Source organism: Xenopus laevis, chromosome 5L (genome assembly GCF_017654675.1).
Source record: "Xenopus laevis strain J_2021 chromosome 5L, Xenopus_laevis_v10.1, whole genome shotgun sequence".
In the NCBI taxonomy this organism is placed as follows: Eukaryota; Metazoa; Chordata; class Amphibia; order Anura; family Pipidae; genus Xenopus; species Xenopus laevis.
The window spans coordinates 141,611,209-141,626,335 of record NC_054379.1 but is presented as its reverse complement, the minus strand read 5'-3'; positions in this window follow the sequence as shown (position 1 = coordinate 141,626,335).

Below are 15,127 nucleotides of genomic sequence, written 5' to 3'. Positions count from 1 at the left end.
GAGTACACTTGCGCTAAAGTATGGGCAGGTTTCAATTTAGCTAAACAGAGACCATCAAACGCCGTACCGTCCGACAATAGCAAGTCTTTCTCTGGATGTGTTTGAAACTAATGGGTTAATTGATGGTGCATAAACCTCTGAGCAAATGACTGCGTGGGCGTCTCCAAAATATTGTCTAGAGTAGCCACACCTGTCAAACTTCGCACCTTGATAAAGGGATAATTCTCCCTTTGTCGTTTAGCCAAGAAACCCTTACTAAGCATACCCGGCGGAAATGCTGGATTCCCAATCAGGGGAGTCATTGGCCCGGTCGAACCGACAAGGGTATCTGTCGTATGAGCTTGTCCCACATCAATAATATATTGTAAATAGTTATGGGTAACACTGAAGTGTCTTGTCTATCTTTGGGAATAATCCAAGGTAACGCCTCTAAAGGCTGCTTCACCTGAGCAGGTTGCTGCTTGCCAATAAGTATACAAGTCGGGTAATCCTGCCCCTCCATTCTGTTTGCGCCTGTACAATACTGACATTTTGATACGGGGTGACTTATTGGCCCAAACAAATTGCGTGATGAGCTTATTGGCTTTTTGCAAGATAGACATAGTAGGCGGTGTGGGGAGGGTCTGGAAAAGGTAGAGAAATTTCGGTAGGATTATCATTTTGATAAAGTTAATCCTCCCAAACCAAGTGATGAGTGACTGGTCAACCCTTTGTAGGTCAGCCTTAATTTGGTTCAATAATTTGGAGTAATTGAGTGTCGCAGCTGTGGAACTGTCGCGAGGGACCAGAATCCCGAGGTATTTGAGGGAGTTAGGTTGCTATGCAAATGGAAAATTTCGTTGCAGTCTGAGTAGATAGGGTTTGGGCAGAGAGTCATTTAACGCCTCAGATTTGGTCATATTAATTTTAAAATTACTATAGAGGCCGAACCTGTCCAATTCTTGCATTAATGGAGGGATTGAAAGGAAAGGGGATTTCACATAAACTAAGAGGTCATCAGCAAATGCAGCTGCTTTAACCTCCCTGTCACCTATTGTCACGCCCTGTATCAAAGTATTATTCCTGATCGCAGTTATCAAGTGTTCCATTGTTAAAATATAGAGCAAAGGGGACAAGGGGCATCCCTGGCGTGTTCCATTCGTGAGGGAGAAAGCTGACGATAGAGTTCCATTTATCCTGATCCTAGCCGTTGGGACTGTATACAATGCCATGACTTTAGATATAAAAGACTGCCCTAGACCAGTTTGTATGAGAGATTCCCTGAGAAATTTCCAGCTTACCCGATCAAAGGCCTTCTCCACGTCCGTCGATAACAAGATAAGTGGGATTTTATGCCTTTGAGCATATTGGAGGACGGAGAAGGTCTTGATGGTATTGTCTCTCGCTTCCCGACCAGGGACAAACCCCACCTGATCAGTGTGTATAAGCATGCTCAGCAAGGGCTTCAATCTGTTGGCCAGCATCTTGGCATACAGCTTTGTGTCAACATTCAATAAGGAAATGGGGCGGTAGCTAGCACAGGTTGTCGGGTCTTTACCCGGCTTAGGCAGTACTGTTATGGTCGCCTCCAGGAAGGACTGGGAGGGAGGCGTCGTGTCAGAAATGGCGTTAAATGCTGGGAAGATAACTGATGCTAGGGAGTCCCCTAAATGTTTATACAGCCCTATAGAGAAGCCGTCCGGTCCGGGACATTTGCCCTGGGGGGTAGAGGATATGGCCAGTTTTAGTTCCTCCTGAAGGAGGGGCCCGTTCAGTGCCTCTAGTATTTCTGGATCTACTAAACGCGAATGCGTGGTTGCAGCTATGTAATCCTTCAGTTGTTGTTCATCAGGGAGGGGTTCTGCCTTCAAGTTGTATAATTTAGAGTAATATTGAGTAAAAGTCTGAGCAATCTTATTGGTATGGTGGGTGGAGTGCCCCTCAACTGATTGGATGGTTTGGATATAATTTACATTCTGCTGCTGCTTATACAACCTTGCCAGTAACTTACCACACTTATTGCCCCAAGCATAAAACTTCCCCTTTCCCCTCTCAACGTATTTGCAATATTGAAATTGGGCCAAGTCCTTAAGCTCCTGCCTGGCTTGTTGAAGTTTACCGTATGTTTCAGCATCAAGGTCAGCCTTGTGCGTGGTCTCCAACTCATGGATCTGCTGGAGTAATTGACTATACCTCAGTGTCCTGGCCCCCTTGAGTCTAGAGCCGTGTTTAATAAGAGTGCCCCGAAGCACGCACTTCAACGCCTCCCACCTCGTCAGCGGGGTCGTGTCGTCCCCTTCGTGGTCCCGTTGAAAATTTGTTATGGTTTGTTTCAGATCAGACATACAGTCTCGGTCCCTCAATAAGGATTCGTTAAGACACCAGGTGCACTGGCGAGTAGGGAGGTCAGGAATTTTTAAGTCTATAAACACGGGATTGTGATCGGAATTAGTTTGCGGTCTAATATCGGATAAGGAGACCCAGTCTAGGATGTGATGGGACACTAAGATATAGTCAATTCTGCTGTATTGGTTGAAAGGGGGAGAGTAGTATGTGAAATCCTTGACAGTCGGGTGTTGGATTCTCCAGGGATCAACGAGCTGGTACCTATAAAGAACCTGTTTGGCCTGACGTAAACGGTGGAATGGAATGCTAGACTTGCCAGTCGAAGTGTCGAGGCGGGGGTCGAAAGCCACGTTAAAGTCCCCTCCCACAATGAGCTGACCTTCTATAAACCCCTCCAAAAGCAATAACATTTGATCCAAAAACTGCGTCTGTCCTGTATTCGGGGCATAGCAGTTGATGATCGTTAGAACAGTCCCCTGAATTTCTATTTTGATGGCTTGTACTCGCCCAGTGCCATCTACTTTCGTATCTTTCACATTGCAGTGACAGTTTTTATGTATCGCTATAGCCGTACCCTTACATTTAGCGACTGGGTTATCATTACAAAACCAGGCTGGGAAGTATTTGTTGGATAACTTGGGCCTATGCCCTACCTTAAAATGAGTTTCCTGTACTAGGAGTATATCAGTCTTATCTCTATGCATCTCATAGAGCAATTGAGATCGCTTCTCAGGTGTATTGAGGCCTCTACAGTTAATGGATGTTATCCGTAATCCTGCCATAAGGGCGTGCTGTGAGGAACAAAACCGCCGAGGTCCAATACACCTGGAGCGAATTGCATGTCAGGGGAGATTGTGGTCTGATCCAAAAGAAAGAAAGAAAAAGAAAAGGGGGTGCATTTCAAGACAACACATAATAAAAAGACAAACAAATCTAACTGTAACAATATTCTCGTATTCGTGAGTACCTGTCCCACATGTGTCCTAGGGGGGGGGTGGTGGTCCGTCACCTGCCCTGAGGGCCGCATAGAAAACTCTGGCGTCTTAGGGGGTCAATAGAAACCTAAGCGTGATTGGACGGGCGCCCAAAAAGAACAGAGGTGGAAGACATAGAGAGCAGCAATCTACTTGCAAAGAACAAAAAACAATGATAGAAAGGCATATGAAAACTCTATGTCCATCAACCATACGAGCAAAACTGCTCCACAGCAAAATGTCCATACATTACCAGGTCAGCGGAGATTAGGCGTAGAAGGAAACATAAACCTGTAACTGTAGAAAAGTAACTGTTCAGTCAATCGGAAACCATGAAGGCTGTCGGTCTCGACCATGCTTCACTGGACTCGCAGTAGAATCGACCATCTCAGATCCCACATTACGACATCACTTCGAAACCGGCCTCGCTGATCCGGTCGCAGCAAATCGCCAGGAGTCCGGTCCCTTCCACATAGGCAACGTCATCGGAGGTAAAGAGAGCCGCTTCAGAAAGCCTTCTAGAACCGCCGGATTCCTCAAAGTGGCAGGTTTGCCCTGGTGGAAAGCTGTTAAGGCAAAGGGGAACCCCCACTTGTAATTAATCCCCTTCGCTTGGAGGACTTGTAGCAGTGGACGCAATGCCCTCCTCTGGGCCATTGTAGTCCTGGACAGATCTTGGAAAAATCTGAGCTTAGCCCCATCAAAGTCAAAGTCCCTGGTCAAATTAGCCTTTGACATGATACGCTCCTTCTCAGCATAAAAATGAACACGGCATATAACATCTCGCGGAGTGGGAGCCTCTGGCCGTAGCGGCCGCAATTCTCTGTGTAATCTATCAATCTCGATATGAGTTGTAGGAGGCCTACCCAGCAGTAGATTGAAAATGCCTTGCACCGAGGGCCTTAGGTCCTCCGGACCAGTGGCTTCAGGGAGCCCTTTAATGCGGATGTTATTGCGCCTTCCCCTGTTTTCCTGGTCATCTAGGTGTTGTTGCAGGAGATATATCTGCGTGGCTTGAAGAGTTACTGTTTTCTGGAGGGCCCCAACATGATCCGACTGCGCGGATTGAGATTCCTCCAATGCCTGGACCCGACTGTTAACTTGTTGAAAGTTCTTATTGAGATCTGCCTATTCTGTTCGCAGAGCACTCTCAAGTTTGTACACCACCTGGGTCAGGTCTGCTTTAGTGGGTAAGCCATTGAGTGACTGCCGGATCGCTCTCAAGTCCGCCGTCAGCGCCGCCTGGTCTGTGGTACATGGACCGGCAGCCGCCCCACTGCTATGCTGCATCACAAGAATCGGCCCAGACTGCATATGAGCGGGGGTAGCAGCCCCGGTTCCCCTAGGTGTGCAAAGGCTATCGGGCCATGGCGGGATGGTAAACGCTGGGCTGGGCAGCGCCCCAGTAGCGGCATCGCCGGGAGTGCAGAGTAGGGGGTTATTTGGTACGGTACCGTTAGTGGCGACGGTAGACAAATGTCCCACAGGCGTGCCGTCTTGGGAGTGTCCGGTTTGCCAGTCTGCTCCGTCTCCCGAACTCCACGCCGATGCACTGCTGTCTGGGGTGGTACGCGGGGCAGCCGCCTGCGTACCGTGTACTTGAGCTTGGATGGTCATCTGCTGCTTACCGTTGTCGGCTGGCGGGGAAGGCGCAGGCGTGGTCATTGTATCTTCCTCGTACATTTGCCCCACTCCGGCTGCTTCGTCATCAAGGCCTTTGGTCCAAGATGGCCGCCGAGGGTCTGCTGAAAGGTCGGTGCAATTATCTTGTGCACGGAAGAAAGATCCGATATTACCTCTGGGAGAGTTCGCTGCGGGTTTCTGCTTCGTTTTATGTCTCCGCTGCCTAGTCATTGCAGCTTAGGCACCCAGAAATAGGATTAATTAGACCCCTGTACACGGAGCTCCTGTTACATGCGTGCTACTCGGTTCAGCGCTAGGCCACGCCCCCTTTTCAGCTTGTTTATTAATGACCTGGAGGTGGGCATTGAAAGTACTGTTTCTATTTTTGCAGATGATACTAAATTTTGCAGAACTGTAGGTTCCATGCAGGATGCTGCCACTTTGCAGAGTGATTTGTCTAAATTGGGAAACTGGGCAGCAAACTCGAAAATGAGGTTCAAAGTTGATAAATGAATTAAGAATTGGACTTAAGAATTTGAATTCAACTAATCGCCACCTAAAACATGCCAAATTACTGTATAAGTCAATGGGAGACGTCCAGGGACCAATTTGATGTTTGGAGCCTTCCTGACATTCAAGTTTTTCTCAGGGAAAAAACTCAAATAGAGTTTTGTATAATTCGAATCGAATTCGATTCAAGTCAGATCAGCAAAATTCGTCCGAGTTTTAACAATTAAATGTTTTTAATAAATTTCCCCCAATCGAATTTCAAATTCAATTGAATTTAAGGGAGTTTAAAAAAACCCTTGATAAATGTGCCTCCCCATTGAACAAAGGGACCAATGTGTCTGAACATTTTCCCCTTTCAGTGTCGGACTGGGACACCAGGGGCCCACCCAAAAACCTTTGACCAGGGGCCCACTCTTATTACTATTTTTCTTCCTCTCCTGACTCAACCTTTATTCTCCTTGTCGCTTTTCTTTACATACTATACTCTATTTTTCCATCTATTTAGCCTCTTTGTTCTCATAGAAATAGGTAATGGCCATGAAATAGGTCAAATATTTAGCAGGATGAGGGCCCAATGTCACCTTGGCCCACCGGGACTTTTCCTGGTATCCAGGTGGGCCAGTCCGACACTTCCCGCAGTATCCGGCTGTATCCCGGTGGGCCAGTCCGGCAATATCAGTTTTGTATCTGTAATAGCTATAGGTAAAGGACTATGCTAAACAAAAAAGGTGTAGTATTATGTTAAACAATAAAAAAAAGTGAAATAGATATATTTTACTGGGGACTAGACAACCCCAGATTTTAAACTCCATCTTTGATGTGTCATGCTGCTATGAGTATTGCTTTAAAGATACCTTGTATTTTTGTAAAATACTTTATTTTTGTACTCTTGTATACTTTTGTACACCATTGCACTTCTACTATTCACATTGGTTTTAAGATCCATCCCCATCCCCTCCTTTCCTGTTGGATAACAATTTTTTATATCCTGCATCCTGTTTATTCAGCCTTTGATTAAGTGCCCTGGTGCACAAAATGCATAAGACTGTCTTAAGTTCCACATTTGCCTAAAATAAAGCTTGCTGTTGCCTGCCATTTCTTTGTGGTATGTGTTTCCATTCAGGGGCGCTCCACCAATGAGGCGAGTTGAGACACTCGCCTCAGGCGGCAGCGCCCCCCTGGTTACCAGGGGCGGCAAAAATGCCGCTCCTGGTAACTAAGAGCCGAATTTCCGGTTTTCAACCCGGAAATTCGGCTCTTCTAGTGCAGAGAGCGCAAACGCGCTCTCTGCACTAGCGTCGTGCAGCGCCCCGACCCCCTCCTGCGCAGAAAATGTGAGCGCCGTGAGGAGGGGTCGGGGCGGCAACGGAAGGCCGCCTCAGGCGGCATAAAGGCGCGGATCGGCGCTGTTTCCATTCACCCCTAGTTTGCACCTTCGTTTTGCAACTTTTTATTCATTTGATGTATTTTATTACATTGCTCCAAGATCATTGGCAGTAGAGTATGATAAACTTTTTATGTAAGCCAACACACTTGTTTTATTTTATTATCAGGATAAGTTATGTTGCATGGTAGTACTGTTAGCTGAAACTAGAAAGCACACATGAAAACTAGTAATGCTAACAGAGGAATAGGGATGGGCGAATAAATTCGCCATAGTTAAATTCGCGGCAAATTTCTGCGTTTCGCCGCAGGCGAATTTTTCACAAAATTGCGCCAAAAATTTGCGAATGCGCGTCAAAAAAAAAAGACGCGCGACAAGCTGAACGTCACCCACAGCAGCCAATAAGATGTGAGCCATCCCACTGTCTATATAAGGAGCTGCAGAGGCGGCCATTACTCGTGGCGTTTTTGGTAGAGGTAGAGAGAGCAGGATAGTGAGAGATTTGTGTGTGATTTAGCTAGTGGAGTTTGTGTAGAGAGCTTTTTTTTTTCTGAGTCAGTGCAAGTGGAGGTTGTGGATTTCAGTTTACTGTTTTCCATCTTCTGCTTGCCTGCTCACCACCCAATAGCCCTTTTTAGGGCTAACTGTCTTTGTCTGTGCTGGTGTGTGTACTCCTTGTGGGGACACACTTCTGCTGAGGGGATTTAGTTGAGGGTTTTATTTTTTTCTCCTTTCCTTCCCCCAAATATCCAAACCCCCCCTTATTTTTATTTTTTTTAGTTTAGTTGCCCAATATGACGGGCCGTGGGAGAGGGGTGGTGGGAAGAAGGGTGGGATAGGGAGGGGTGGCCGAGGAAGAGGCCGTGGTGCTGGCCGTGGGCATCCAACCCCACAACAGCCCAGCCCATGTGGCATGCCCAGTCTGGGCACTGTAGCGCAGCACAAGCTGCCATCAAAGCAGCTGCCATCACAGCAGCAGCTGCAACAACAACAGCAGCAGCAAATCCCGCAGCAGCAGGTGGCTTTGGCTCGCAGTGGGTAACCGGCACACGTAGGACTGTGCCAGACTTTTTTGCCACTGCTTCGCGACCCATACGCTCGCAGCAGTCAGAGGCGGTGGTAGACTGGCTGACCCAGGCTACCTCTTCTGCAGCGGGCACCAGTGAGCGGCAGGAGGTGGCATCACCTGCTAGCTCAGTGTGGGATGACACCCCATCCCTCTTATTTGATTCTGAGGTGGACTTGGGCCCAGGCACCCAGGATCTTTTTGATGATCAGGCAGGAATGGGGGGGCATTCATGTCATTTCTTGGCATTCATGGCATTCATGTCTGATGAAGAGGAGGAGGTCATGTCACAGCCCACATCAGTAGGGGATATTGGGCAGGGTCCCCTTATGGCAGTTCAAAGGACAAAAGAAAAGATGCGGTACGCATCGGAGCTCACCCGGATTAGCTGTGTCTGTCTGGTCGCACCCTGTGCGAGACTCCGGTTACTTTGTGCCGGCATCCATTGCAGAATTCAACATGCTCTCGCGTATTCGGCACAGATCCAGGACATCACAAGGACAACAGCGTTAAATGCAAGATTCAGGCTTTATTTCATCATACACACAGGTAAGGGTTTTGGCGGTGGGTGTGCAGGCTGACTTACGCGTTTCTTGCCGGATCCACCGGCACTTCCTCAGAGTCAGACTCTGGATCCTGGATCTGCGCCGAATACCCGAGAGCATGTTGAATTCCCCTTATGGCAGGGCAGCAAGTTGCTGGTGTGGGGTCAGACACCAGCATGCTGAATGTGGGTATTGATGCCATGTATGAGGCAGGGTCTGGTCTGGGGGAGGATGATGACAGGGACAGACCCTGGGAGCCGGCTCCAGAGGATAACAGCAGCAGTTCAGGGGGGGAACTGTTTGTTGTTGATGAGGATGAAGAGCCGGCTCCACCGACCACTGCTAGGGGGGGCAGGCAACAGGGCAGCACTGCGCCTAGGTCCAAAGCCTATGGGCGTACGGGTGGGGACCATCTCCAACCCTCCACAGCAGGCAAGGCAGTGGCCCGCACTTCAGCAGTGTGGGCTTTTTTCACGTGCCATGCAGAGGACCAGGCAGTAGCAGTGTGCCAGCTCTGCCGGCAGAAGGTTCGAAGGGGGCAGGCAGGGTCACATATGGGAACATCAGCTTTAAGTTCCCATATGAAATGTCATCACAGGATGACGTGGGAGCAGCACCAAAGTGGCAGGGCACCGGGGGGCAGTGGTGCTTCCTGTCCACCTCCTCCCATTCCTCAGGGAAGAGGTGCTAGCTCCCCAGACCCTGCAGCAAGGTAAGAGGATTCTGGGGCTCAGAGTCGGAGGCAGCCACTGTGTAGCTCAGCCTCTTCTGCAGCCTCCTCCTCCTCAACGCTGCCCCTAACTGGCGGATCCCCAGCCACCATTATTTTGCCAGGAAGGCCGTCCCTGCCCTCCACCAGCAGGTGGTGGAGAATGTGTCCCTGTCGCTGGATCATGCTGTTGGCGGCAGGGTGCACTGCACCACTGACACGTGGACCAGCAGGCATGGGCAAAGGAGGTACATAACCTACACTGCGCACTGGGTCACCCTCATGAGTGCTGGGGAGGGTGCAAGCCGGGGCGCTCCCCTCAGGCTACAGGTGCCTCCCCGTGGGGTACAGGGCAAACCCCACATGTCCACTTCCTCCTCCTCTACTATGGATGAGCCACCCCTGAAGCGTCCCCGCAGATACGCTTCAATGCAGCACAGGCGATGTCAGGCTGTGCTGCAACTCCTCTCCCTGGGCGAGAGGAGTCATACTGCACCTGAGCTCATGGCTGCCTTCCAGACTCAGGTGCAGCGGTGGTTCACTCCCCGCCAGCTCCAAGCAGGCAACATTGTTTGCGACAACGGTCGCAACCTGCTGGCCGCCATCCACCTAGGCCACCTGACCCACGTGCCTTGCTTTGCACATGTCCTCAACCTTGTGGTGCAGCGCTTCCTCAAGAGCTACCAAGGGTTGGGTGACATGCTGGAGAAGGTACGTAGGGTATGTGCCCATTTTCGCAGGTCCCCCACCGCCAGCGCGTCTTTGGCACGGATGCAGCGGCAGCATAGTCTGCCACCCCATCGGCTCATCTGTGACCTGCCAACGCGCTGGAATTCCACCCTGCATATGGTGGAGCGCCTCGTAGAGCAGCGCTGGGCGGTCAGCAATTACCTGCTGGAGCACAGTGCCAGGGGTACTCAGGGGGCGGATTTGGGGTACTTTAGTGCAGAGCAGTGGCAGCAAATGAGGCAGCTCTGCCAAGTACTTGCCCCCTTTGAGCAGGCGACACGCTTTGTTAGCAGGGACAATGCGTGTCTTAGTGATGTGATACCCCTGGTGTTCCTCCTCAAGCGCAAATTGGATGGGCTGCTAGAGGAGGGTGATGTGCCTGAGGAGGAGGAGGAGGAGAGTAGGCCCCGTAGGCAGGCAGAGGGGGCTGAGGAGGAAATGGTGCCCGATGAGGAGGATGAGGGAGAGGAGGACTGGGTGCATGCGCAGCATGGGGAGCAGGGCACATGCCACCCAACCACCCCAGCTATTGTCCGTGGCTGGGAGGGTACAGAGCAGGGGCAGGTACAGCTAGATGACCTGCTGCATCTGGAGGGCAGTCAAGAAGAGGTTGGTCGGGGGCACCTCTTTTAAATGGCTGCCCATATGCAGACTTGCCTCCAAAGTGATCCCCGGGTCTGTTCTATCAAAGACCGGGAGGATTATTGGGTGGCTACTTTGCTTGACCCACGGTACAAGGGAAAGGTGGGGGAGTTCCTTGTACCCAGCCAGAGAGAGAGGAGGATGGGTCAATTGAGGAAGGCTCTGTGCTCAAAATTAGTGGAGGCCTTCCCCCAGTCTGACACTTCTCAGGCCTCCACTACTCCACACACCCAGCAGAGACGGGGGCCTAGCAGCAGCAGCAGCAAGGGCGGAGATCTCATGGGTGTGTGGAAGAGCTTTTTCGAGCCTCAACGGCCAGCAGCAGGCCCAGTCAGCACCCAAAGCCACCACCAGCAGCGGGTGGAGCACATGGTGGCTGACTACATGGGGTCAGTCAGCGTGCAGGATGCCATTCGCCCTGACGATGACCCCATGCATTATTTGTTCTCGAGGCTCGACCAGTGGCCAGAACTGGCACAGTACGCTCTGGAGGTGCTGGCTTGCCCCCCTGCCAGTGTCCTGTCAGAGCGTGTCTTCAGTGCCGCAGGTGGGGTGGTCACTGAGAAGCGGACACGGCTATCCACTGGCAGCGTGGATAAGCTGACGTTCATTAAAATGAATGAGGCATGGATAAGCGGGGATATCCAAGTGCCCATTGCAGACAGCAGAGACTAGCCTCCTCTCCTCCTCCTCCACAGATTTAGCCACCTCTCTCCATTGCTGCCCATACTCTCCTCCTCAGTAGTATTGCCCATTCCCCATCTGTCTGCACCTGCTGCCCTTGCTGCTGCTGCTGCTGCAGCCTGCTACTAGCCCTAGTAGTACTGCTGCTGTGCTGCATTGTCTGCAATTTTTTTCATGGTGGGAGCCTATCAAAGCTCTTACTGCTATCATAGATACTACTGCTGCATTGTCGGCAAATTTTTTTAGTAGTTGAGGCCTAACATGGCCTCTAAATATGTTTCTTCGAATACTGCCACATTGTTGGCTAATTTTTTCTGGTTGAGGCCTAACATGGCTTCTAAATATGTTGCTTATAATTTTCCCGCTAAGTTGGCTAATTTCTTCTGGTTGAGGCCTAACATGGCTTCTAAATATGTTTCTTCGAATACTGCCACATTGTTGGCTAATTTCTTCTGGTTGAGGCCTAACATGGCTTCTAAATATGTTGCTTATAATTTTGCTGCTTAGTTAGCTAATTTCTTCTGGCTGAGGCCTAACATGGCTTCTAAAAATGTTTCCTCGAATACTGCCACATTGTTGGCTAATTTCTTCTGGTTGAGGCCTAACATGGCTTCTAAATATGTTGCTTATAATTTTGCCGCTTAGTTGGCTAATTTCTTCTGGCTGAGGCCTAACATGGCTTCTAAAAATGTTTCCTCGAATACTGCCACATTGTTGGCTAATTTCTTCTGGTTGAGGCCTAACATGGCTTCTAAATATGTTGCTTATAATTTTGCCGCTTAGTTGGCTAATTTCTTCTGGTTGAGGCCTAACATGGCTTCTAAAAATGTTTCCTTGAATACTGCCACATTGTTGGCTAATTTCTTCTGGTTGAGGCCTAACATGGCTTCTAAATATGTTGCTTATAATTTTGCCGCTAAGCTGGCTAATTTCTTCTGGTGGTTGAGGCCTAACATGGCTTCTAAAAATGTTTCCTCGAATACTGCCACATTGTTGGCTAATTTCTTCTGGTTGAGGCCTAACATGGCTTCTAAATATGTTGCTTATAATTTTGCCGCTTAGTTGGCTAATTTCTTCTGGTTGAGGCCTAACATGGCTTCTAAATATGTTTCTTCGAATACTGCCACATTGTTGGCTAATTTCTTCTGGTGGTTGAGGCCTAACATGGCTTCTAAATATGTTGCTTCTATTTTTGCTGCTTAGTGGGCTAATTTCTTCGGGTTGAGGCCTGCCTCATTTAATTCTTCTGGCTCTAATACAATTGATTACAACAATGCTTGCTGCTTGGTTGTCAAATGTATTCACACTATTATTACCCCTGAAACGACTGCGGCCAAAAGTCCTGTCCCTCAGTCATTATTCTTTCTTTTGAAATGATAGGAGTGCTCTAAAAATGTATACAGGGAGGGCATGTGTGTATAGCAGTAACTGAGTGAAACATAGGTGCGAATTGCTCTTCCCATTGATTTCAAAGAAAAACATGGCATATATACATTTATCACTGTGTACAAAGCTTAAAAGTAAGGGAAATGTTTTAATGGTAGCCCCAAAGCCATGTCTGGTCTGGGAGTCAAAATAGGCCCTGGCATTCAAATTACACAGAGGCCCAAACAGGCCCCAACCATCAGCCCAGTAAATTTTACTGGAAACCAACCAACCTGGCAACCCTGGGTGATGCAAACATAGCCATAAACTCTACTTAAATTCATGCTGTAAGCAATAATTTAGATGGAATTTGTCCTCTATGAATACTTTTGTCTTTGAGTTAAATAAACGTCAGGCTACAAATGTATTGTTAGTCATTGCTACTTTTTTCCATTTAGGCCTCTCCTATTCATATTCCAGTCTCTTATTTAAATCAATGCTTGATTGCTAGGGGAATAATGCTACTTCTAATAGTGCCTAATTAGCAAATATAGTGTGACTTAATATCAAAATTTATTTAAAGAAATCAATGTATTTGAGTGTTACAGTAGTCAATTTATCAAATTCGGCGCCTCGCGACAAAATTTGGCGCCGCGCGACGAGATACGACACGCGTCATAGCAAAACTAGGTTTGCGTGCGCTGCACATGCGTGGCGTCGCCACTATAAATAGCCCCGCCCTTGCTTACAGTTGTAGGAGTGCAGTTTGAAAATAGCAGGACCTGGCATGATGAGCAAAGAACAGCTGCGGTACTTCGTCAGGTACCTGCACCAGGAGGGATACGACAATATCCCTCCTGGTATGAGAGGCATCCAGGCACTCGGCGCAGCATCATGGAGAGGCTGAGGCGCAGGCTGCGGAGGGATTTCCGTGTGCGCTTAAGTCTGCGGGAGCTCCAGAGGATTTGGAGTGAGATTTAAAAGGGCGCCACAGCGCATTTGTTGAAGAGCTGCGCGTGGAGGTTGAAGGTAGAGTTATTTAAAAAGAAAACTTCTTATAATGATTTGCTATTTTACAGCAAAAATGTATTTACGTGAATACTGTAATTAGGATTGGAACAGTTGACTTTGACTGACTGCCATAATTGCAGACAAGTTAGATAACAAGTAAATGAGCTGTCAAATGGAGATTATATAAACAGATTATAATAGATTTATTTAAATGGAATACATGGGTTTCCCTTCTTAACTACAATAAAGCCACTTGATTCCTATTTATTTTGGTATTTTGGAGCAAATGTGTATTTGTTTAGGCCTGTGACAAGGCTAATAAGAATTTTACTTCACATAAAGGTAGATTTATTTAAACGGAATAAATAGGTTTCCCTTCTTAACTACAATAAAGGCACTTGATCAGGCTCGGATCTGTGGAAAGGTCACCAAGGCCCGGGCCTAGGGCTGGAAGATTTTAGGGTGGCGGCATGCTGCCCAACCACACCCATATTGGTTCAGAAACACTGGGGATGCACAGGAGATACAATAGTTTCCCATGCAGCAATCCCCATTGCTCCTGTCCAGATGATAAAAATTTGCCTGAATAAAGGGGAGGGGACAGGGGCGACGAATGGCAGTGGGCCTAGGGGTGCCTACTATGTAAATCTTGCCCTGCACTTGATTCCTATTTATTTTGGTATTTTGGAGCAAATGTGTATTTGTTTAGGTTTAAACTGAATAAATAGGTTTCCCTTCTTAACTACAAAAAGTTAATTTTCCTGTAGTTACAACATGACACCTTATCCTGTATAATTCATACTGTACAAATGCAATTGCTGTGTTACTCAAACTGAAATTTATTCATTGCCAGCTGAGTGGATCCAGGATGATCCTGAATCTGATGGGGATAAGGTACCAACACCACCGGACCAGGCAGCACCGCCACCACCTGACGAGGCAGCACCGCCATCACCTTACCAGGCAGCACTGCCACCTGTCCAGGCGGTACCACCACCTCACCGGGCAGCACCACTACCCAAACGGGCGGCGGCACCACCACCGGACCAGGCACCACCACCACCTAACCAGGGGCTCAGTGTAGGCACTCAGACTGAAAATGCCTACTGTGACCAAACTGAGCTTCTGGTCACCCTGGTCCACCAGGTGAATGCCATCAGGCAGGATCTGGGAGAGGTCAGGGAGATTGTGGAGTCCCTGCAGAGGGTCGTTGCTCCTCCTCCTCCACTGTAATTTTATCATATCTGTTGGCCTAGCACCGTTGTGCTATTTTGTATATTAAAAAAGTTTTTATATCTCTATACTTTGAGTTAATTTTTCATTTAACTAAACTAATACTCACATGGTACTTAAAATTGTTTGGATTCTAATAACACAACGATGACTATTCTTAATCAGAGTCATTAAAATTACATTACATAGTATTTCAGAATCATTACAATTACATGATGTAAATATAAGGGTCATTCACATAAACATATGGTTTATTCATTTTTATCTGAGATACAAAGCATCCAGATACTATCTGTTTATTAGTTGTACTTGTGTTAGTAATCTACT